Genomic DNA, 24,474 nt, shown 5'->3' on the forward strand with positions numbered 1-24,474 from the left:
TCTGACTGCTTTTGAGGTATCTATGCTCTGAGGAAGTGCAAAGTGCACGGGGCGCGGGGGGGGGGGGGCGGGTGTAGGGGAGTCCTTGTTCAGAGCCCCAATATCTGCATCACCCTGACCTCCTATGTAGTCAGACATGAAACTCAGGAATCTTCCATGTGGTTTGGTACTCCAGCCATCAAGCCCATGGTGGTCTTTGAACATTGCCAACTATTGCTATCGCATGACATTGTAGAAGAGAGGTAAACTGTCCCTACTCTGCTGTGGCCAAAATCCTACCTCTCATTCCCTATCTGTAGGCTTCAGAGTGGGTCACTGCCACCAAGTGTGAGGGGCAGGAGACATGGACAGTTTATTCCCCTTTTATGGTGCATGAGGTATTCTGGGAAAGAAGTCTAGGTGACCAATTTCATGTACTGCAACAGTTAGAAGAAACTGTAGGGACTCTGGGTGATAGACACTGTCTTCTAGAAGTTAAGTTCACCTGGTCACTGGTAGAGCAAGGCAAGAGGTGGGCAATCTCACACTGGAGACTTAGAGCATACTGCAACAAACAGGGGCACAAATCCCAACCCTGGCACAAAAGCACAGCTCTGTACTGAGAAGCAGAAGGGAGTTGGGAGAACTTGAGTTTCAATAGGAGCATGCACACATGTTCATGGTCATAGTGACAAAGTGTTTATATCCTTTAGAGGAAACTCAACTTCGTAGAGAACTGTGTTAGTTTCACTTACTAGAAAACAAACAACAGAGGTGAATTTTGCATTTCCCATTGAATGAGAAGTGAACTCAGGCAGCTGATCTGGCTTGGCTCCTCAGCTCTGTTACCTCCTATGTCAAATGGAAACAGACTTTTCACATAGCCCTGCCTCTGAGTCTAGTTGCTTTATGTGCATGGGACACAGGCCCTTGTTCTTGGGTGCAAGTGAGCCTCCAGAAAGTGGGAACAACATTTGTTCAAGTTTATCCATGTGCATCCCGGACTTTCTTGGTGGCTGTGTGCTGAGCCTGTTGAAAATTACTTACTGCCTCTACTTTGAAATAGCTATGTTTTCCCCATCTCTTCACTTAGTCACATATTGACAAATATTTTGTGAGTAGTAGATGCTAGACACTAGTCTGAGCACTTAGGACATGGCAATAAATAAAACAAGCAAAAAAAAAGTCCCTTTAGATTTCATATTCAACCAGAATAGTTTCAAAAATAAATCTTGATAAAAGCCATCAACACAAAAATAATAGATAATTATGTAACATGCTAAAAGACAATGAGTAACGTAAAATGAATCTATGGGAAGAAAGTATTCCATGGGAGAACTACAATTTTATTTTTTCTCTTTATTTTGAGATGATAATATAATTACTTTAGTTCCTCCTTCCCTTTCCTCTGTTCCAATCCTCCCATGTACTCTTGGATCATTTTCATTGATTGTTATTTCATGCACATATGTCTATACATATATATTCTTAAATACAATCTGCTTAGTTTGTTGTGGAGAGCCGTGCTGCGAGCAATCGCGAGCCACAAGCAATCGCCATTATAAGATGGCACTGGCCTCCACTGTGCCTAACTAGTAAACAAGCCTTGTACACAGGTGCGAGAGTGAACTCACGCCTAGTCACTGCCCATCTCAGGGTGTAGTAATGGGGTTATGGGCGAGCAACAAATCAGGAGCTGACATGCCATATCAGGTACTGAAATGCCATGGCTGAGGGCTATATAAGCGACTCCATTTTCTGGGGTCGGGGTCTTCCCTCCTGGAGAAGTAAGCAATAAAGCTTTTGCCGCAGAAGATTCCGGTTGTCCCGAGTGTGTTCTTGCCTGCGGGGACAAAAGCTCCGGATAAGTGGCGCCGAAGACCCTACCATCACACCGGCGCAAGGGAGATCCCCCGTTTGTGGGGTGGAACCAGAACTGCGGGGCACGTAAGGTACCCGCAGTACATGCAAGGTACGTACAGTCTTGAAATTTCTCCAGAGTTAGACACCCTTTCGATTGTTTGCATGGCGATTGTACTTTCTCTTTCGGTTTCATTTTGCTTACACACTGCTGACTGATTCTCAGTCGCAGTCAGGCCTGGACAGCGACCAGTTTCAGTCGCTGACAGGCCTGGACAGCAGCAGTATGGGAATCTCCCACTCTGTAGTAAAGGCCTTACGGTTGGTCTTGAAGCAGTGTGGCCTGAAAATCGCCGCTAAGACTATAGAGGGATTTGTCAGGGAGATAGACCGTGTGGCACCATGGTATAACCTGCCTCATAAGTCATCAACACTTCTCAGGGGTACATACTGTCTATGCTTGGTTTATCTAACTTGTATTAGGGACTACTTTCAGTGTACATACAAATGTTCATGCATCAGAAGCCAGTTTCCATGAACAGTACGTTCAATTTTGGTGAACTAATAAACACTTCAACTTAAATAATGGCATTGTTAAGGATCAAATTCCACTATTAGTTTTGTTAACACCACTGGCACACACACTGCATATGTATATATGTATTATCCTAAAATAAAACTCCTCTCAGAATTTCTTTACTTTTTACTATACACCAACTAGTTCGTATTTTAGTTTTTTTTTTTACAAAGAAAATGCTAAGAAAATTATAATCACATAATTCCAGATTTCTTTACATATAAGATGGAATGGTCCAGCAGCTATGTCCACTGTTACAGACTTTAGTTCCGTTCAATTGATATGTTGCCTCATGGGACAAACTGAAAGGAGATCTAGTTAGGGAACAGCACAACGGCAAACTTAAAGCAGGAATCATGCCGTTGTGGAAATTGGTGAGATCGTGCTTAACAGATGAGGATTGTCAGCAAATGGTAGAAGCAGGGCAGAATGTTTTGGACGAAATTCAAGACAGTCTATCAGAGGCAGAGCGGGGAGAGAGAGAAAGAGTTGAAATGAAACAAGGTGCACTGAAGAATAAAGGCCTTTCAACGGACCTTGATCCTGAGGAAAAGATAATGTAGGGAAAGAATGCCCGGGGTGAGTTTAGAAAAGGAGAAAATAGAAAAACAAAAGATAATATAAAATATAAAGATACAAAGGATAATATAAAATATAAAGATATAAAGGATAATATAAAACATAAAGATACAAAGGATAATATAAAATATAAAGATATAAAAGATAACATAAAATATAAAGATATTATAAGTTATAAAGATACAAAGGATAATATAAATTAAGTCAATTTACCCTCCTCTCGAGGACTTTGACTAAAGAGGCAGCCTTCATTAAAGGCTTAAAGATAGCTCTCAGGGCCACTGTGCCTCCTTTCCATTCTCTGGCAGTATTCCCAGAAGAAGGAGATAAGGAAGTAGAGTCTGAACATGAGAGAGCGAAAATACGTTTTAGAAAAGCAGTTATCCCCTGTTTGAGATCTTTTAGCAAAAAAGAGAAAAAAATGAAAATAAGCTATTTCAGAGCTCTCCTGGGAACAGAAGGAAAATGGGAGACATCCTACTTCCTCTCGAGCTCCTATGGAGATATTCTTAGCTCTGGTTAGGATATCTGTGTCCCTTTGAGACACCAATTTCTATTCTCTGTCTGTCTATTGTCTGTTTTTGGTGTACCAAAACAAATTGTCCATATGTCTGTCAATTCATGTTTGTTTTTGTTTTGTTGTTTGAATGATTATTGTTCTGTGTTTCATGTTGAAAAATATAAATGTTTAAAACTTTATCTGCTGGCTGTCCATCCTTTAACTTGTTTATAAGTTAGCTGCACTGTGGTTGGGAGCCAAGTACAGCTGAAAAAGCCCTGCTGAGGCCGATTACAAATGGAGCTCTTAAAGTGGCAGACAGCCTTTTGCTTGTAACAGAAAGTTATCTTAAAATTGGGAACTCAAGGTTGGAGTCTTTCTAAACAACATGAACAAACACAAGAAAACAGGTCTTTAATGATACTTCAACATAGAGATAATCTTTGAGCCAAGACTCTGGCAGAGTGTTCAGATTGAGAAAAGTTTGCATTTGGGTTGAGGCTGAGCTTGGAGGGAAGCAGCCTCAGCTTGGCTTGTGTGGCACTTCTTAGAGCCTTATTACAGACCTAGCCAGATGTTGTTCTAAATAAAATTTAAATTCAAAGTTTATAAAAGGTCAATTAGGCTGTGAAATTTATCAATACATTGTGATTTGACTTGCTTACTTTATATAAAGTTATAGTGTAGAGAGTTTGCTTACATGTATAAGTGTCTGTTCCTTGTTCCAAACAGCCATTAATTTGGTTATTGCAGAATATTGATGTATTTTGATGCGTGAGCACCTTTTTATATTCAACATATTAGAGCACATACATCATTACCTGGATCCTATTCAAGGGAAAAATTCCTAAGCTGAAGTTAGCCACTGGCAAGAAAGACTAAACAGATAAGTCCTAGCTGTTTATTTTGTAAATCTAAATAGTATATATGACTGGGCTGAAAAGCCACCCTAGAAACAAATGTTCTGTTCTTGTTAGTCAGAAACATTCATGACCTACACCTGGCATCAAGGCAACCGACTCCCACAGGCTATGTCCTGGGGAGGACACGGAATGTATATGAAGGCCTCTATCTCAAACCGGTCATTAGATAACTAGGAGAATTAAAACTTCTTTTAAAAAAAACAAAAACAAAAATGGGGGATAGAGGCTATGACGCCAAAGATGGCTCTATCCCTTATAATATTTACTCTTAATTTCTTAAAATTGGATAATGCTGGGAGATCACCAGCTGAAAGGCACGGACAATGGCCTCAACCGCTCAATGAAATGGTCAAGTGGAAGAATGTCCTTGATAATAAATGGTATGGCCCGGATCCTATCTTAATCAGATCCCGGGGAGCTATTTGTGTTTTTTCCACAGGGTGAAGAAAATCCACTTTGGGTTCCGACGCGACTGACAAGGACCGTGAAAGAGCAAGATGAATCTCAAGATGATCCTGTTATTCTTACTCCTGGTGATTGAGACAGGGATAAGTATACCTTTGTGGGCCATAATAAGATCATGGCTGGTACCTTTACCAGTACATTCCAATTCTTCTACCTTGCCTTTGTTTTTGACAACTGAATATTTTTAAAGAAAAAGATTATCTCTAATTGGACAGATTGCATTAGCCAAAATAAAGTGAGCTCTAGAGTGTTGTTTATTGCTTTAACGCAAGTTGCTCAAGGAGCACAGTCAGGCTCAAGTGATGTTGGAAATAATGTAACTTCACCTATAAACATCACTACGATTATGATAAAGGGAAATGCGACTATTCCCAAAAGATCACGGTGGCCTGTTGACAATGCTACTGCTATACGCAGCATGCCTTGGTGTCATCTGGACCTTGCATTTCCTATAGTTTTTTCACCTTGCCAATCAAAAAATTTTTCCTCGGAAAGAAATAGCAAAGGGTTTTGTTTTGTCACCTCCATTGGATTTTGCTGTAATGAATGATAAAGGAGATGCTACAGAAAAAGAAAATATTTGGACATATTACCAATGGATTCTAAGTAATGAGGCAGGTGCTAGTACCAAGTTAAAGGGAGGGCTGATGATTTTGAATCAGCGCCTTGACCTGGTGGAGGAACACATAAGCGTCCTATACCAGAAGGCCCAGTTGGGTTGTGAAAGAAAGTTGAGCACTCTGTGTATTACCAGTGTCCAATATGAAAATTTTACTCATGCAGCTAATATGTCTAGACAGCTTTCCTTGTATCTTGCAGGAAATTGGTCCAAGGGATTCGATGAGACTCTTGAGGCCCTGAGGGTGGCAGTTTTAAAGATCAACTCAACATGAGTGGACCTGTCATTGACAGAGGGCCTCTCCTCCTGGATTTCATCTGCATTTTCTTTTTTAAGGAATGGGTGGGGGTAGGTTTATTTGGTGTTTCCACCTGCTGTGGACTTGTGTTCATGCTCTGGTTGGTTTGCAAACTCAGAACCCAACAAACAAATGACAAGGTTGTGATAGCTCAAGCACTTGCTGCCATTGAGCAAGGGGCCTCCCCCGAAATCTGGCTATCTATGCTCAAGAATTAGTTAACATTGGTGGCTGGCCTCTTTTGTAGAGTTCGTCCTAGGTCATTTAGTAGTTACTGTCACATAGCACTGTGGTATCTAGGGACGGGCAACTCTCCTCATGCACAGATCAACCTAAGACACGGGGCCAGGTGGTGATAGGGTTACCCTATGACAGGAAAGGCTGTGACATTAGAGGAACGACCTAAGACAGGAGCCACAGTGGATGGGCATAATTACACAGACCTCGTCCAGCCTCATTTTAATAAAATAAAAAGGGGGAGATGTGGAGAGCCTTGCTGTGAGCAATCGCGAGCCACGAGCAATCGCCATTATAAGATGGCGCTGGCCTCTGCTGTGCCTAACTAGTAAACAAGCCTTGTACACAGGTGCGAGAGTGAACTCATGCCTAGTCACTGCCCATCTCAGGGTGTAGTAATGGGGTTATGGGCAAGCAACAAATCAGGAGCTGACATGCCATATCAGGTGCTGAAATGCCATGGCTGAGGGCTATATAAGCGACTCCATTTTCTGGGGTCAGGGTCTTCCCTCCTGGAGAAGTAAGCAATAAAGCTTTTGCCGCAGAAGATTCCGGTTGTCCCGAGTGTATTCTTGCTGGCAGGGACAAAAGCTTGGGATAGTTTGTATAATGTTACTTCTACTTATGTTCTCAGGGCTGAGTATTTGGTATAGCACAACTAACTGTTGTGTTCTTCCCTGGGAGGACTGTTTGTCCTACTCAGCATTTCCAAGTTGCTTGTAGTTCCTTGTGTAAGGTGGAGGTCTGCAGTCTTTCCTGCATCCACTGTATCATGTCTGTTATTGCTATCCGTGTTCAGCATATGTTTAGATAGTCATGTATGGAATGTATCTTCTGACATAGTTAAGGAGACACAGACTCACAGCAAACCCCTGGTTCCTCTGATTCTTACCATCTTTCCACTTTCATAATGAGATCTACAGTTTTAAATAGAATGAGCAATTCTAGACTGTGATAGTTAATCCTATTTGTCACATTGACTGGATTTAGAATAGGTATAAATACAGCCTCGTGTGTGTGTGTGTGTGTGTGTGTGTGTGTGTGTTAAAGGTGTCACCAAAGGCTTTTTACCAAGACCAGGGAAACATTACCATAAATGTGTATGGCACCCATGGGTTGAAGTCCAAGACTTCATAAAAAGGAAAAGAACAAGCTGGGAATCAGAATCTATCACTGTCTGCTTCCTGGCTGAAGATCTGCTATGAGCACCTGCCTTAAGCTTCTGCAGATGAACTCTCCCTGCTACAACAGCCTGCTTCTCAAATTATGAACTCACATAAATCTTTTCTTTCTTAGGTTGCCTTGTCAGGTATTGTGTCATGGCAACAAGAAAACTAAGCACCTAGAGCACCTAAAGGAAGGCGACATTTGAGTGTCAGTTAAAGGAAGGTGGGAGGTGGCTATTATGGCATCTGGGTAAAGAAAGGTGGGATAAGAATGACGAATGCACCCGTGTTCCTGCAAACCTGAAAACCCAACTACTGAGAAGCTGAGGCAGGAGCATTGAGAGTTTAAGGTTATCTTGGGCTGTATAGAAAGTCACTATCTCAAAAGATGAGGAAAGGGAGAAGAGGAGAAAGAGGAAAAGAAGGATCAGCTAAACAAGCATATAAAATGATCCTATAAGGGCTGAAAGTGCAGGGACAGAAGAAGATCCATAAAATATGTAAGCAAAAGTGAAGTGTTCAGAGCAGTTACCAGATCACATATTGCTTAAAATAGAAAAGAATGAAGGCTGGATGTGGTGGTACATACATGTAATCCCAGAGCCTGAGAGGATCAGATAGGAGGATTAGTGGTTTAAGGCCAGCCTTGCCCATATGAGACCCCAAAGAACAAACAAAACAAAACAAAACAAAACAAAACAAAACAAAACAAAAGGTGTTTAAAAAGTTAGAAATGACAATACTAGCACTAATAATGATGGGAGTAATTCAAGAGGAAGAATGATAATATAGAATGATAATATAGAATGATAATATAGAATACTTTTAGAATACTAATAGAATGATAATATAGAATACTTTTAATGTTGAAGCAGCAAACTATATATGCACAGATATTGTTTGATCTTAAATGGCCAATTTTAAAAAATAAAATCAACACAGAAGCAATATAAACTATGACAATAGGTCAACTGGACATAAGAGATAGTTACAAAACATTTCACCCAACAGCTCTCGAATACACAGCCTTCTTTCTCATTAGGATATGGGACATTAGGTTGGACAGACTGGATGGCACTCTACAAAGCAACTGTCAGCAAATTAACATGCAACTTGTACGAATACAGCCTAAAAGCCAACAGGGAAACATTAGAAGTCATATTAATATATAGAAATTCAACAGTTCTCTTAGGTAAGCAAGTAGTCAATAAGGATACCAAAAGAAATTAAAAAATCTTAAACAAAAAATGGAAAACATAACACATCAAAACTTCTGGGATTTTTGAAAGGCATACCCAGTGGAGCACTTATGGTGATAGATGCACATGTTAAAAAAATTAAAAATAGAGGTAAAGGTAGCAGGGTTCTGAGTTCAAGACCAGCTCAGGCTGTATATGCATACACTGTATCTAAAAAACAAAGGGAAGGAAAAGGAGGGCAGAGAGGAGAACGGGAATGGAAAACAAGGAAAGAAAAATTAAAAACTGAAATGAAATCCTGATTCTATCTGACCAGTGTGAATTAAGGCTTATCATTAATACCAGTAGACACAGAGTGCTTGTAAACTCATAGATGCTGCACAACACACTGCTAACTCAATATTGGGTAAAGGAGGAAATCAAGAAGGAAATTACAAATTTCTACAATTGATTGAAAATAAAATAACAACATGTCAAAATATGTGAGAAAGCAGATATAAATGGAGAGTTTACTGTTGTCATATTTGCCTATGTCAAAAATGTAAAGAAATACTAAATTAATAACTTGACAGTATGACTGAAGGCCTCAGAAAAGCAAAGACAACCAACACCCCAGAAAAGTAGATGGGTAAAAAAATAAAACCACACCCCAAATTAATAAAAACAAACACATAAAAAAGCAAAAACACCCCCATTCCCAATCAGTGAAATGAAGAGTTTAGACTTCAAAAAGATCAACGAGATTGAGAAATCTTATCCAAGCTGTCTTAGACAGGGTTTCTATTCCTGCACAAACATCATGACCAAGAAGCAAGTTAGGGAGGAAAGGGTTTATTTGGCTTACACTTTCATGCTGCTGTTCATCACCAAAGAAGTCAGGACTGGACTCAAGCAGGTCAGGAAGCAGGAGATGATGAAGAGGCCATGGAGGGATGTTCCTTACTAGCTTGCCTCCTCTGGCTTGCTCAGCCTGCTCTCTTATAGAACCCAAGACTACCAGCCCAGAGATGGTCCCACCCACAAGGGGCCTTTCCCCCTTGATCACTAATTGAGAAAATGCCTTACAGTTGGATCTCATGGAGGCATCTCCTCAACTGAAGCTCCTTTCTCTGTGATATCTCCAGCTGTGTCAAGTTGACACAAAACTAGCCAGTACACCATGCTAACCAAAAGAAAGAGGAAGATGTGATTCAAATTAATAAAATTAGAAATTAAATGGGAGCTGTAGAGAGAATCTCTTGTACGTATGGAAGCATCACCTGTCAATAAAAAGCCTAAGGCCAATGAGCTGAGACAGGATTTGAAGGCTGGGCAACACACACACACACACACACCACCCCCACATACAGAGAGACAGAGAGAGAGAGAGAGAGAGAGAGAGAGAGAGAGAGAGAGAGAGAGAGAGAAGAGGAGAGACTCTAGGAGAGAGTCAGTTACAAAAAAGGATCCTGTACACTCTCCAACTTTGGAGGCTGTCTTAGTCAGGGTTTCTATTCCTGCACAGACATCATGACCAAGAAGCAAGTTGGGGAGGAAAGGGTTTATTCAGCTTACACTTCCATACTGCTGTTCATCACGAAGGAAGTCAGGACTGGAACTCAAGCAGGTCAGGAAGCAGGAGCTGATGCAGAGGCCATGGAGGGATGTTCTTTACTGGCTTGCCTCACCTGGCTTGCTCAGCCTGCTTTCTTATAGAACCAAGACTACCAGCCCAGAGATGGCACCACCCACAAGGGGCCTTTCCCCCTTGATCACTAATTGAGAAAATGCCTTACAGTTGGATCTCATGGAGGCATTTCCTCAACTGAAGCTCCTTTCTCTGTGATAACTCCAGCTGTGTCAAGTTGACACAAAACTAGCCAGTACAATTGACCCCTTGTCAACTTGACACACAAAAACATCACTAGTAAGCCTCAACCCTTACAATCTTATTCATCCCCAAGGTCTAAATAACTTTAAAAGTCCTACAGTCTTTACATATTCTTAAAATTTCAATCTCTTTAAAATATCCATCTCTTTTAAAATTCAAAGTCTTTTTACAATTAAAAGTCTCAACTGTGGGCTCCACTAAAACAGTTTCTTCCTTCAAGAGGGAAAATATCAGGGCACAGGCACAATCAAAAGCAAAAGTCAATCTCCAACCGTCCAATGTCTGGGATCCAACTCACGATCTTCTGGGCTCCTCCAAGGGCTTGGGTCACTTCTCCAGCCAGGCCCTTTGTAGCACACGCGTCATTCTCTAGGATCCAGATACCTGTACTCCACTGCTGCTGCTGCTCTTGGTGGTCATCTCATGGTACTGGCATCTCCAAAACGCTGCATGACCCCTTCAGTCCTGGGCCTTCAATTGCAACTGAGGCTGCACCTTCACCAATGGCCTCTCACAGTGCCGAGCCTCAGCTGCTTTGCGTGACCCCTTCATGCCTTCAAAACCAGTACCACCTGGGTGACCCTTACATATTACCAAGTCCCGCTGCAGCAGGAGTACAACCTTGGCCATCTCTGGAACACAGCCTCTTTGTGCTTTCAGAAAACACTTCCCAGAAGATGTCACCTCAATGATGCTGGTCTCTTCTTAATCACCGCTAATTTCTTAGCTCCAGCTAACCAGCATCAATAGTCCCAGTAATGCAAAGTTTTTGCTTTGGTAGTTCTGGTATCTTGTTAATCACAGCTGATTCTTCAGCCCCAGCTAACCAGAACTACAGAATCTTCACAATCAAAATAGCAATGGCCCTGAAAAGAGTCTTTAATTTTCCCTCTGAAATTTCACAAACCAGACCTCCATCTTCTGCAGTGTTCTCAACATTATCTTCCAAGCTCCTATACAACATCCGACAGAGCTCTTAACAACGGATGGATCTTCAAGCCCAAAGTTCCAAAGTCCTTCCACAGTCCTCCCCAAAACATGGTCAGGTTGTCACAGGAATACCCCACTCTGCTGGTACCAATTTGACTTAGTCAGGGTTTCTATTCCTGCACAGACATCATGACCAAGAAGCAAGTTGGGGAGGAAAGGGTTTATTCAGCTTACACTTCCATACTGCTGTTCATCACGAAGGAAGTCAGGACTGGAACTCAAGCAGGTCAGGAAGCAGGAGCTGATGCAGAGGCCATGGAGGGATGTTCTTTACTGGCTTGCCTCACCTGGCTTGCTCAGCCTGCTTTCTTATAGAACCAAGACTACCAGCCCAGAGATGGCACCACCCACAAGGGGTCTTTCCCCCTTGATCACTAATTGAGAAAATGCCTTACAGTTGGATCTCATGGAGGCATTTCCTCAACTGAAGCTCCTTCCTCTGTGATAACTCCAGCTGTGTCAAGTTGACACAAAACTAGCCAGTACAGAGGCCATGGCCTCATAAACCTGAGGAGAGGTAGCTAACAATGGAGAATGATTTAGATTAATTTAAACAGGAGAAGCTGGCAAAAATGAGCCAAAGCTATTGGCTTAGGCATTTGTTCATGATAGTTTAGTCGCAGAGTTGTTATTTTAGGGAAGTTGGGCATGATTGTCAAAGCTCACTGTTACTGGGGGGTAGGCATAGTGGCTCAGGCCTTTAATCTAAGCACATGGGAGGCAGAGGCAAGTGGCTCTCTGTCAGGAAAACCCAAAACAAGCAAACAAAACCAAGCAAACAAAGAGAAAAGAAAACACAACAAAAAGAAAGGAAAAAAGATGAAAAGGGAGACATTACAAACCATACTTTAAAAATCTATATTCCACCAAATTGGAAAATCTAAAAGAAACACATACACACACGCACACGCACACGCACACGGACATACACACATACTCACACACACACACACACACATATACATGTATATATTACTAATGTTAAATCAAGATGATGTAATTAACTTACATAGATCCATAATCCCTAGTAAGACAGCAGTAATCAAATATCTCCCAACTAAAACCAGAACAAATGAAAATTTGTGCCAGACTTTCAAAGGATTCAATATTCCTGAAACTATTATGTGAAATATAAAGGAAGAATCATTTTTGAATTCCATTTATGAAGACAATATCACCCTGATACCAAAGCCAAGCAAAGGCTTACCAGAAAAGAAAAAAAGGAAAGAAAATCTCTGATGAACATATATACTAAGTCTCAATAAAACACTCTCAAAGCTAAGTCAAGAAGACACCATAGCCCAGAAACTTAGGATAGCCAAGATATAAGATACAATTTGCTAAACGCATGAAACTCAAGAAGAACGAAGACCAAAGTGTGGACACTTTGCCCCTTCTTAGAACTGGGAACAAAACACCCATGGAAGGAGTTACAGAGACAAAATTTGGAGCTGTTACGAAAGGATGGATCATCTAGTGATTGCCATATCCAGGGATCCATCCCATAATCAGCTTCCAAACGCTGACACCATTGCATACACTAGAAAGATTTTGCTGAAAGGACCCAGATATAGCTGTCTCTTGTGAGACTATGCCGGGGTCTAGCAAACACAGAAGTGGATGCTCACAGTCAGCTATTGGATGGGTCACACGGCCCCCAATGGAGGAGCTAGAGAAAGTACCCAAGGAGCTAAAGGGAACTGCAACCCTATAGGTGGAACAACAATATGAACTAACCAGTACCCTGGAGCTCTTGTCTCTAGCTGCATATGTATCAAAAGATGGCCTAGTCAGCCATCACTGGAAAGAGAGGCCCTTTGGACTTGCAAACTTTATATGCCCCAGTACAGGGGAACACCAGGGCCAAAAAGGGGGAGTTGGTGGGTAGGGAATTGGGGGGGTTGGTATGGGGGACTTTTGGGATAGCATTGGAAATGTAAACGAGGAAAATACCTAATTAAAAAATAGGAAAAAAAAATAAAAAGAAGACACCAAAAAGACCATTCACTGTGGTCAAATCAGCTTCATGACAGAGATATAGGAATGGCTAATCATATGTAAATTAAAACATAATCAGCCTCATAAATAGACTAAAGGACAGAACCTGCATGATCATCTCATTAGATTCAGAAAAGACCTTTGACAAAATCCAACATCCATTCCTGGTAAAAGTTCTGGAAAACTAGGCAATCAGTATACAGGAAGCCGGCATCAAACAGTACCATAAAAGGAGAAAACTCACAGCACTTCACTAACATCAGGAATAAGACAAGAATGTCCATTCTCCTTAGTCCTGTTCAACAGAGCATTTCAAGTCTTGACTAGAACAGTAAGACAAGTGAAGAAGATAAAGGAATACACACAGGAAAGGAGGAAATTAAAGCATATTTATTTGTAGATGATTTGATTCTCTATGTTAAAAAACCACCAGAAAATTAATACCCCAACTCAGTAGCCTTCCAATATACAAATGACAAACACACTTAGAAATAAATCAGGGAAACAGTGTCATTCACAATAGTCTCAATTACAGAATAAATCTAATAAAAGAACTGAAAGACGTGTAGAGTCAAAACTCAGAGACATTGGAAAAAGGAAACCAAAGGGACCAAAAGGTGGAAAGATGCCCCTCACTCCTCATGTTCTGGCAAGACAAATAGTATATGGCACTGACCATTCTACTGAAAGTAATCTACAAATTCAACACAATTATTCATAGACATTGGAAAAGCAATCTTATATTTCACATGCAAGTCAATATCTTAGTAATAAGCCCATGGCATTATCAAGGGCAAACCACATCTAAAGTTAGTAGAGAGGAAAAAAGAAAAATGTTAGAGCAGAAATAAATGAAATAATAAAAATAAAATATAAAAAAATCCGCAAGAAATGAATTTTGCAAGATAAATAGAATTGTCAATCTTTTAACTAAGTAGATGACAGAAAAGGAACTAATAAGATCAGATGAGGCCATCTTGGCCGGTGGTGGTAAGAACATGCTGTGTGCTAAGATCTGATAGCTAGCGCTGCTTTGGCTACTGCAAACCCCACTGTAAGGGCACCATTGTCTCCAGAAGAGCTGGATATTCTTTGTTACAACTATGGCAGACAAATTAACGAGAATTGCTATTGTCAAGCAGGACAACTATAAACCTAAGAAATGTCGGTGGGAGTGCAAAAAGAGTTGCCTTGTGGTTCAGATGAGAAAATTATGCATAGAGGTTACATACACCCCAGAGCAAAATAGCATGACTTTCTGAAACTCTTTGTATTGGTTGTGGTATTTGTATTAAGAAATGTCTCTTTGGTGCCTTATCAATTGTCAATTTGCCAAGCAACTTGGAAAAAGAAACAACACATTGCTATGGTGCCAATGCCTTCAAGCTTCACAGGTTTCCTATCCATCGTCCAGGTGAAGTTTTGCAATTAGTTGGAACTGATGATATTAGAAAGTCAACTGCACTAAACATTTTAGCAGGAAAACCTTGGAAAGTATGATGATCTGCCTGATTGGTAAGAGATTTTGACTTATTTCTGTGGATCTGAATTACAAAATTACTTTACAAAGATTCTTGAAGATGACCTAAAAGCCATTATCAAACCTCAATATGTAGACCAAATTCCCAAGGCTGCAAAGGGGACAGCAGGCTCTATTCTGGACCAAAAAGATGAAACAAAGACACAGGTAATTGTATGTCAGCAGCTTGACTTAACTCACCTTAAAAAATGAAATGTCGAAGATCTTTCAGGAGGAGAGTTGCAGAGATTTCCTTGTGCATACAAAAAGTTGATATTTTTATGCTTGATGAACCTTCTAGTTACCTCGATGTCAAGCAACGTTTAAAGGCTATCATTACTATTCTGTCTCTAGTAATTCCAGATATATAAATCATTGTGGTAGAGCATGATCTTAGTGTATTAGGCTCTCTCTGACTTCATCTGCTATCTATATGGTGTACCAAGTGCTTATGGTGTTGTCACTATGCCTTTTAGTGTAAGAGAAAGCATAAATATATTTTTGGATGGCTATGTTCCAACAGAGAATTGAGGTTCAGGGATGTGTCACTTGTTTTTAAGGTAGATGAGACAGCAAATGAAGACATTAAAAAGATGTGCATGTATAAATATCCCAGGATGAAGAAAGAGATGTGAGAGCTCTAGCTAGTAATTGTAGCTGGATATTTCACTGACTCTGAGATCATGGTGATGCTGGGGGAAAATGGTAACAGTACACTTATCAGAATGCATGCTGGGAGGTTTAAACTAGATGTAGTAGAAGTACCAGTTCTATGTCCATTATAAGCTACAGAAAATCAGTTCCAAATCAACAGGAAGTGTTTGACAGTACTGCATGAAAAGATCAGGGATGCTTATACTTATCCACAGTTTGTCACTGATGTAATGAAACCCTAAAGATGGAAAGCATCATTGGCCAAGAGGTACAGACATTGTCTAGTGGTGAACTTCAGCGAGTAGCTTTAGCTCTTTGTTTGGGCAAACCTGATGACATCTATTTAATTGATGAACCATCTGCATATTTGGATTTTGAGCAAAGATAAATAGCAGGTCAAGTTGTCAAACGTTTCATTCTCCATGCAAAGAAGACAGCCTTTGTTGTAGAACATGACTTAATCTTGGCCACCTACCTAGCAGATTGCATCATTGTTTTTGATGGTGTTCCATCAAAGAACACAGTTGCAAACAGTCCTTAAACTCTTTTGGCTGGCATGAACAAATTTTTGTTTTAGCTCGAAATTACATTTAAAAGAGACCCCAACAACTACAGGCCATGAATAAATAAGCTCAATTCAATCAAGGATGTAGAACAATAGAAGAGTGGAAACTACTTTTTCTTGGATGATAAGATTGAATCTGAACTTATCAATAAGCCATTTACATACTGGGATTTTATCATATAAAACTTTAATTAGGTTTTATGGCCCCACATACTCTGGAGCTTGAAGTATGATTTTCTCAATGTGACATAAAAAAACAGTTGTCTTGTAAATTCTTGTTTAAGAATTATTTTGTTTTTAAGATTAAACCTCTATGCATACTACATGAACATGGAGACATTTCAGATATATCAGTTACCTACAGATTTTCACAATCTGTGGGGAGATTTTCAGTTGTGTATTATATTCATGTACCAAATGCTTCCTGGTGTTGCATATCTTTAAAATCTTGGATAAAATCTGTACTTAGTTGTTTGCTAAGTGTACCAGTATAACAGAACTGCCCTCTTCTAAAAGCCAGTCACAGACTTGCTGCTGAGGTCTGATACATAAGTATCAGGGCTATATTTGCTACTTGTGTTCAGTCTGTGCACTGTTATTTTCTATCAGTGTGTGTTTCCAAGGAACAGTGTCTGATACAAATACCATTGTTGGAAGATGTTTATGACCACCTTATGTGTTGTTTTCAATGGGGTTTTGGTGCTTTTGAACATCTGTCAAAATTTATTTCAGTATCCTAATTTAACTTTTTTTTTAGTTCTTACATTCTATAATAACACTCACAGTAATGTTACTTTTAAAAATATATATAATCACTGAACAAGTTTAGGGAGGAGGCATTTCTGAAGAATATTTGCTTCCTATAAAGCTATAGGCTTGAGCTGGGGAGATCGTTCAGTCAGTAAGTACAAGCTGCATACTCATAAGGACCATATTTGAGACTTAGAAGAAATCTCTAATACCAATGCTGGGAAATGAAGTCAAGCAGATTCCTAAATCTCCCTGGCCTGCCAGCCTAACACTGTCTATGAGTGCCTTCAGTAGAAGGTCCTGTTTCAAAAAGCTAAGTGGACAGCAATTGAAGTAGACACCTCTGGCACCAACACACTGATGTGTACACACACACACACACAACCCTACAGATACAGTCTTTATAGTTGGTGCCTAAGTATCTGGATTTAGGGTTTTGGTTTTAGTTTTGTTTTATTTTGAGACAGCTTGTCCTACAGCCTAAGCTGGCCTCAAATTAGGTATCCAAATACAACCCTGAATTTCTCAGCCCACTACCTAGGCTTGCATTATGCAGTGCTGAGGATCAAATCCAGGGCTTTGTGTGTGCTAGACAAGCTCTCTAACAACTGAGCCACATCCCCAGCCCTACATATGTAGACTACAGGTCCTTCTGTTGAGCAACCAAGGACAACCTTAAAAACAAACAAACAAACAAAAAAAAAAACTTCTCCAATGAGTGCAGGGGATATAGCAATACAAAGTATCCATTGCTTCAGTGCATACTCATTTGTAGGTTTGGATACGAAGGACATTATCCACATCTTACTAATATGCCAAATTGGAATTATGAGGAAGGTGGATTACAATAAGAACAGGAAAATTAGAAAGTATTTGACAAGACATTAGAATTTTAAATAATAGCTCTTGATTAATTTGCAAACAATGTTATAAAGTTTGTTTTGACTGAAACCCACTAGGTCTTCTAAAAATGAAAATCCATAAATACATAAATGTTGTAAAAGAGCACAAATATACAGAAGTATATGGAATAAAATCTCTTCCTTTATCAGTTTCTGAGCTTAAAAAATCAGATGAAAAAGGAGATATTAGAACTGACAATCAGTGATATTAGAGAGGATATATACATACGATCATATATATATGATCGTATATAAAATGTATTGCAGCATCATGAGGGATAACTAAATGTGGGAGACCAGACTGTGGGAAACCAGACCTTCAACAGCTCCCACCCTGAGAATCAATTGACCCTTTGTTGGGAGCCGAGCCATCCCCTCCTTCACACAAGGCTGATCATGAGAACCAACTGACCCTTGTCTTGGCCAGACACCTGGGGCTGTTTGGGCAGAACCAGCATCCAAAGATAAGCCACAAGATGTTTCAAGCCTGCACTCAGCATCTGCCTCAGATGCCTGTCCCTCTCTCTGTGCTTTGATCATTCCCCCTCAGTCCCTCCTATTTCCTCTCACTGTGTGCTTATAATCAGGCTTCCATCCTCCATTAAAGTAGACCTTGACAACAATTTGCTTGGTCTCGCTCCCTTTTCTCACCCGTTTCTCTTTCAGGCTTGGTCCCCCTTGACCCCCAAAATAACTAGGTACCACTGGTTGGGATAAATGGCGCCCAACGTGGGGCTCGAGGTACGGACCCTCTCTGGACAGAGCCCACCCTTCAGAGGTCACAGAGACGAAGAAGTCATTTGAGGAACGCTCTCACCACTCATGAGAGAAAGTAAGTAAGTTGATATTTCCTCGTCCCATAGAAATGGGCCATAAATTGTCTAAAGAAGTGGTCTTCATTAGAGACCTGAAAGCTTCTCTCAGGGAAAGGGGAGTTAAAGTTAAGAAGAAAGATTTGATAAAATTTTTTTATTTTTATAGATCAGACATGCCCCTGGTTTATCATTGATGGGCCAGAGATACACCATAAAAAATGGCAAAGAGTAGATCGAGAATTAAATTAAAAATTGACCAGTCAGGGCCCCGATGCTGTCCCTGCAACTGTTTTCTCTTACTGGGGACTCATTTGTGATGTAGTGGAAGGCACAACGGATGACCCTGATAAACAGCAACTTTTGTTGGTCCCTGAATATTGTCTCCCGCCCCTTGTCTCAGGTGGCCTCAGTGACCTCTCTTTCCTCCAAAAGGAACCCTTCAAAACCTTCCTCGGTCATTATAGACATATCTGAGGCCCCATCACCCAATCCCTCGGCTTCTCTTTATCCTCCTCTCCCGATGGGCCCATCCCCTTCTGATATGCCGTTAATTAATCCGGTCTTTAAGAGACCCCTGCCAAAGAGCCCTTAGATCCCGGGGACATGGCAACCTTGGAGGAGGAGGTGGCTCGTTACCATAATCCCGACTGGCCGCAGCTTGTTTCAGCCCCTTCCCATGGCTCCCCTCCCTATGTGCCACAAATTTGCACACCCACCTTTTAGCCTCCATCCTTGCCTGAAGCCACCCTCATGGAAGCCAGGGACAAACTCTCATCTCAGGTCGCCTTGCTACAGGCCTCCTTTAAGGAGACTTTTTGGTGTCATCGTTTGGAGGCTAATTATGGGATGGATCCCTGGATATGGCAGTCTCTAGATGGTCCATCCTTTTGTCTCAGCTCCAGACTTTGTCTCTGTAACTCTTTTCATGGGTGATTGTTTCCAATTCTAAGAAGGGGCAAAGTGTCTACACTTTGGTCTTCGTTCTTCTTCAGTTTCATGTGTTTTGCAAATTGTACCTTATATCTCACTATACTAAGTTTCTGGGCTAATATCCACTTATCAGTGAGTACATATCATTTGAGTTCTTTTGTGATTGTGTTACCTCACTCAGGATGATGCCCTTCAGGTCCAACCATTTGCCTAGGAATTTCATAAATTCATTCTTTCTAATAGCTGAGTAATACTCCATTGTGTAAATGTACCACATTTTCTGTATCCATTCCTCTGTTGAGGGGCATCTGGGTTCTTTCCAACTTCTGGCTATTATAAATAAGGCTGCTATGAACATAGTGGAGCATGTGTCCTTCTTACTGGTTGGGACATCTTCTGGACATACACTAGCAAGAGTTTTATGCAAGGACCGTGATATAGCTGTCTCTTGTGAGACTAGGCCGGGGCCTAGCAAACACAGAAGTGGATGCTCACAGTCAACTATTGGATGGATCACAGGGCCCCCAATGGAGGAGCTAGAGAAAGTATCCAAGGAGCTAAAGAGATCTACAACCCTGTAGGTGCAGCATTATGAACTAATCAGTACCCCGGAGCTCTTGTCTCTAGCGGCATATGTATCAAAAGATGGCCTAGTCGGCCATCACTGGAAAGAGAGGCCCGTTGGACAGGCAAACTTTATATGCCCTAGTACAGGGGAACGCCAGGGCCAAAAAAATGGGAATGGTGGGTAGGGGAGTGGGGGGGGGGAGGGGGGACTTTTGCGATAGCATTGGAAATGTAATTGAGGAAAATATGTAATTAAAAAAATTAAAATAAAAAAAATACAGATAAAGCTTTAAAAAAAAAAAGGAGACTCTTTGGCCCCTCCAGTCGTGATCTCGAGCGGTTTTAAAACTGAAACCTCAGCAGCGGCCAGCATTAAAAGGAAAGCTCTTCAGGACCTAAGACCTAGAACCCTGGCTTTCCCTGTCACCACCCGCTCTACAGGAACCTCTATTTCTCCTACCTCTACCTCGGAGGACTCCTCTCCAGCCGCCCCAGCTGAATCTGCTTTCACTGAGACCATATGTCCAATAAGGGTGGCCATGCCAGCCCCTGATAATCTTCCCCCTATTGAATCTGACAGTGAGGGAGAGGTTGCCAGCAGGGGAGAGAGTGAAACTGAAGAACAGGCACTGGCATTTGCCGAGCCAACAGAGTTCCATAGATTACATTTCAAAAGCCTGAGAGAGCTTAATACTGCAGTCAGGACATATGGACCTAATGCCCCGTACACCCTCTTTGTTCTTGATTCCATCCCAAGAGGCGGGTACAAGCTCCCTGGTGAGTGGGTACGAGTAGTTCAATCTGTCTTAACACACGGGCAGTTTCTTTCATGGAAGGCTGACTTCCTCAACCGCTGCCAGTCAATTGCAGCCATTAACCAGAAATCCACTTCCGTTGTCCTCTGCGACCTGGGCTTTTGAAAAGCTTAGTGGCCAGGGCAAATACGCAACGGAGGCTCGCCAGCTGTGCCTTCCCATCGACCTCCTGGTGTAGACCACTAGCGCCACCCTCAGTGCCTGGCAGGCAATTCCGGCCAGAGGCTTGGTTATCACACCCCTGACCAAGGTCATCTAGAGAGCTCAGGAAGATTATAGCGAATTTGTGAGTCACCTACTTGAGGCTGCAGAGAGAACTCTGGGCCATGAGGAGTCAGATAATAAGTTTATTAAGCAGTTGGCTTATGAAAATGCCAACTTGGCCTGTAAGGCTGTGTTGCACACCAAAATTAAAGACAAAGATCTTAATGAGATGATTCGCCTTTGCCATGATGTGGACACATTTACCCATTAGATGTCACAAGCTGTCAACCTCACAGTTGACATAGCTCGCCAACAGGCCAGCCCTCAAAAGGGTTGTTTTAAATGTGGCCAATCTGAACACTTCACCCGACAGTGTCCCACTATGCCTCCTTCTATTAATGTCCCTCAGCCCCCTGCAGGTCCCATCCCTTCGGGATGTCTTACCCTGATTTATATATCATACATTATGTGGATGACATTTTTCTTGCAGGGCCTGATGAGGGTCAGTTATATTGTGCTGGTCAAAAACTTATTAATGCCCTCCAGAGTCAGGGACTCCAAATCTCCCTGAGAAAATTCAGATTCACCACCCTCATTTGTTTTTGGACTTTGAATTGTTTCCTAATAGGATTCTCTCCCAAAAGGTTCATTTAATGCGGGATTCCTTACAGACTCTTAATGATTTTCAATGCCTGTTAGGAGATATTAACTGGCTCTGCCCTTACTTAAAACTTACAACGGGGGAGTTAAAACCTTTGTTTGATATTTTGCGTGGTGACTCAGATACGTCCTCCCCACGTACGCTGACCCATGAAGAGCAAATATCATTGGCTAAGGTAGAACAGGCCAACAATGAACAAAACATTGGATATTTCTCCCCAGATCTTCCCCTCCAGTTCCTTGTTTTCCCTACTCCCTTTTCTCCCACTGGCCTTCTGTGGCAACTTAAACCTCTGTTTTGGGTCCATCTGCTGGCTTCTCCCTCTAGGGTGCTACCCACATATCCTCAGCTGGCTGCTCATATTCTGCTTCTTGGCAGGGAAGCTGCCCATAGGCATTTTGGCAAAGATCCTGATATTATTGTTCTCCCCTACTATACCTCCCAAGTTCAGTGGATAATTTGAAATAATGATGATTGGGCAGTTAATTGCACCTCCTTCCAGGGTGTGATCGATAACCATTATCCCGCTGATAAATAGGTTCTATTCCTACATAGGACGCCTGTGGTTTTCCCAAAAAGAACAAAGTCAGCCCCGATTGCTGGGGCCATGGTAGTCTTTACTGACGGATCCTCCTCAGGTATGCCTGCCTTCAGCATTGATGGGGGAGGTCTCACGTTTTATGACAGACTTCTCCTCGGCGCAGCTGGTTGAACTGGCAGCCATTGTTAGTGTGTTCAAACTCTTGCCTGAAACCCCTTTTAATTTGTACACAGATCGCGCCTATGTGGCTGTCCTTTACTCCTTTTTGAAACTGTTCCATATATCTGCCCCTCTACGAATGCTTCCCCGCTGTTAGCTAAACTTCAAAAATTTATTCTTGCCCTCAATTTTCCTTTTTTTTTTTTTTTTGGCTATATTTGTGCCCATTCTGGCCTGCCTGGACCGCTGTATGAAAGCAACAATGTAGATGATTGGGCCACCCAGGTAGTGGCTTCTGCCTTGTCTACCACCCCTCTTGCCGGCGCTCAACAGGCCCATGATCTACATCACCTTAATGCCCATACCCTGAAACTTTAATTTTCCATCACCTGCAAACAGGCACTACAAATTATTCGGCAGTGCAAGGGCTGCCTGACCCTTTTACCCAAGTCACATGTGGGGGTCAACCCCTGCGGGCTACTTCCTGGTGAGTTGTGGCACATGGATGTCACCCACTATGCCCCCTTCGGAAAGTTAAAATATATTCATGTCTTTGTTGATACTTTTAGTGATTTTATCTGTGCATCTCTACAGACGGGAGAGGAGGCCACTAAACATGTTATCAGTCATGTTCTCTCCTGCTTGGTGGTTACACCACAACCCAAGATCCTCAAGACAGATAATGGCCCAGGATATATTAGTTCCAGCTTTAAACAGTTTTGTGCTCAGAAGGGCATCAAACATATTACTAGCACTCCCTATAACCCCCAGAGCCAAGGCATTGTAGAAAGGACTCATCCAACCCTTAAAAACATGCTCTTTAAATTGCAGTCTTGGGGGGCGGGACTCTATATCCTCAATCTGGCAACTTTAAGACCCTCTTGAATCATGCACTATTTGTCTTAATTCTTCTTACATATGACTCTGTAGGCAAGTCTGCTGCAGATCGCCTTTGGCACCCTTCAACTGCCGACAACTATGCACAAGCCATGTGGAGAGATCCCTTGTCCAGCAAATGGCAAGGCCCAGACCTGATCCTAATATGGGGCAAGGGACATGCTTGTATTTATGGTTCAGGAGCTCAAAATGCCAGATGGTTGCCAGAGCACCTGATAAAATTATTCAATCCACCCAGGGAACCCCCTGAGAAGGTGTTTAATTGTGCTTAATTTCAGGAATAATGCTTTTTCTATGGGTGTTGTTCTGCCTTGTGGCTACAGATGCAGTCTCCCACATCAAGACTTCAACTTCACTTTGGGTAACTGTGAATGAGGTGGGAGATGTGGCCTCTTCTGCCTCCAAGATCCAGAGTAACATCCCTTGGGACCCGTTAGAAGTGGATCTTTGTAAATTAGCCCTTGGGGCACATAAGGACTAGGGAACTCCTGCAGTCTTTGCATCCCAAAAACAGGCCATTGAATCCCCCAGCGATCCCAATTGGCTGTATCCTGGATGCTCTAGTGAGGGACATAGGAAGGCCTCAGCCTTACACTCTGATGGCCTGTATGTCTGCCCTGGAGTTTCTCATAGGGATTGCTCTCTTGGCTACAAATGTGGCTTCAGTGCAGATTATTACTGTGCTGCCTGGGGATGCGAAACCAATGGAGATACCTATTGGAATCCCATGTCATCATGGGATCTTATAATAGTCAAGAGAAAATTTCCCCCCAAGCCCAGTATCCCCTATTATGGGGGAGAGGCTAATACCTGGGCCTGCTCTGTGTCAAATGTTACATCTCAAGGCTGGTGTAACCCCCTGTTGATTTTTTTTTACGGACCCTGGCAAGGATTATGACTGGTCAAACCCACGCGGGGCTGAGTGGGGCCTGTGCCTTAACAAGGAAGGCAGAGATTTTGGATTAACCTTTAAAATAAAATTGCTTAAAACCACCCCCAACCAAAAGCTGGTTGCCATAGGACCCAACCCTATGCTTCACCCCGCGGTTCCTAAAGAACCTGTGGCCCCTAAAGGGACCGTTTCATCTTATACTGATGTTCCTATCACCTGCTTTCAACTCACACTCCCTGCAGGCCTGCCCTCCTCGGCAGAACTTATTGTTGCCATGGCTAATGCCTCACTACAAGCCATTCATGAGGCCAATTCCACTGTTGCTAGGGATTGTTGGATTTGTT

At 41.9% G+C, this 24,474-nt stretch overlaps 1 protein-coding gene and 1 pseudogene across 2 annotated transcripts in view; one reads left to right on the forward strand and one right to left on the reverse strand.

The window, feature by feature from the left end:
- Rarb (retinoic acid receptor, beta) overlaps positions 1-24,474 on the reverse strand; it is a 651,493-nt gene that overhangs the window by 187,990 nt on the left and 439,029 nt on the right. The window lies entirely within an intron of this gene.
- Gm19061 (predicted gene, 19061) lies at positions 14,363-16,123 on the forward strand (annotated as a pseudogene).

Source organism: Mus musculus, chromosome 14 (genome assembly GCF_000001635.26).
Source record: "Mus musculus strain C57BL/6J chromosome 14, GRCm38.p6 C57BL/6J".
NCBI lineage: Eukaryota > Metazoa > Chordata > Mammalia > Rodentia > Muridae > Mus > Mus musculus.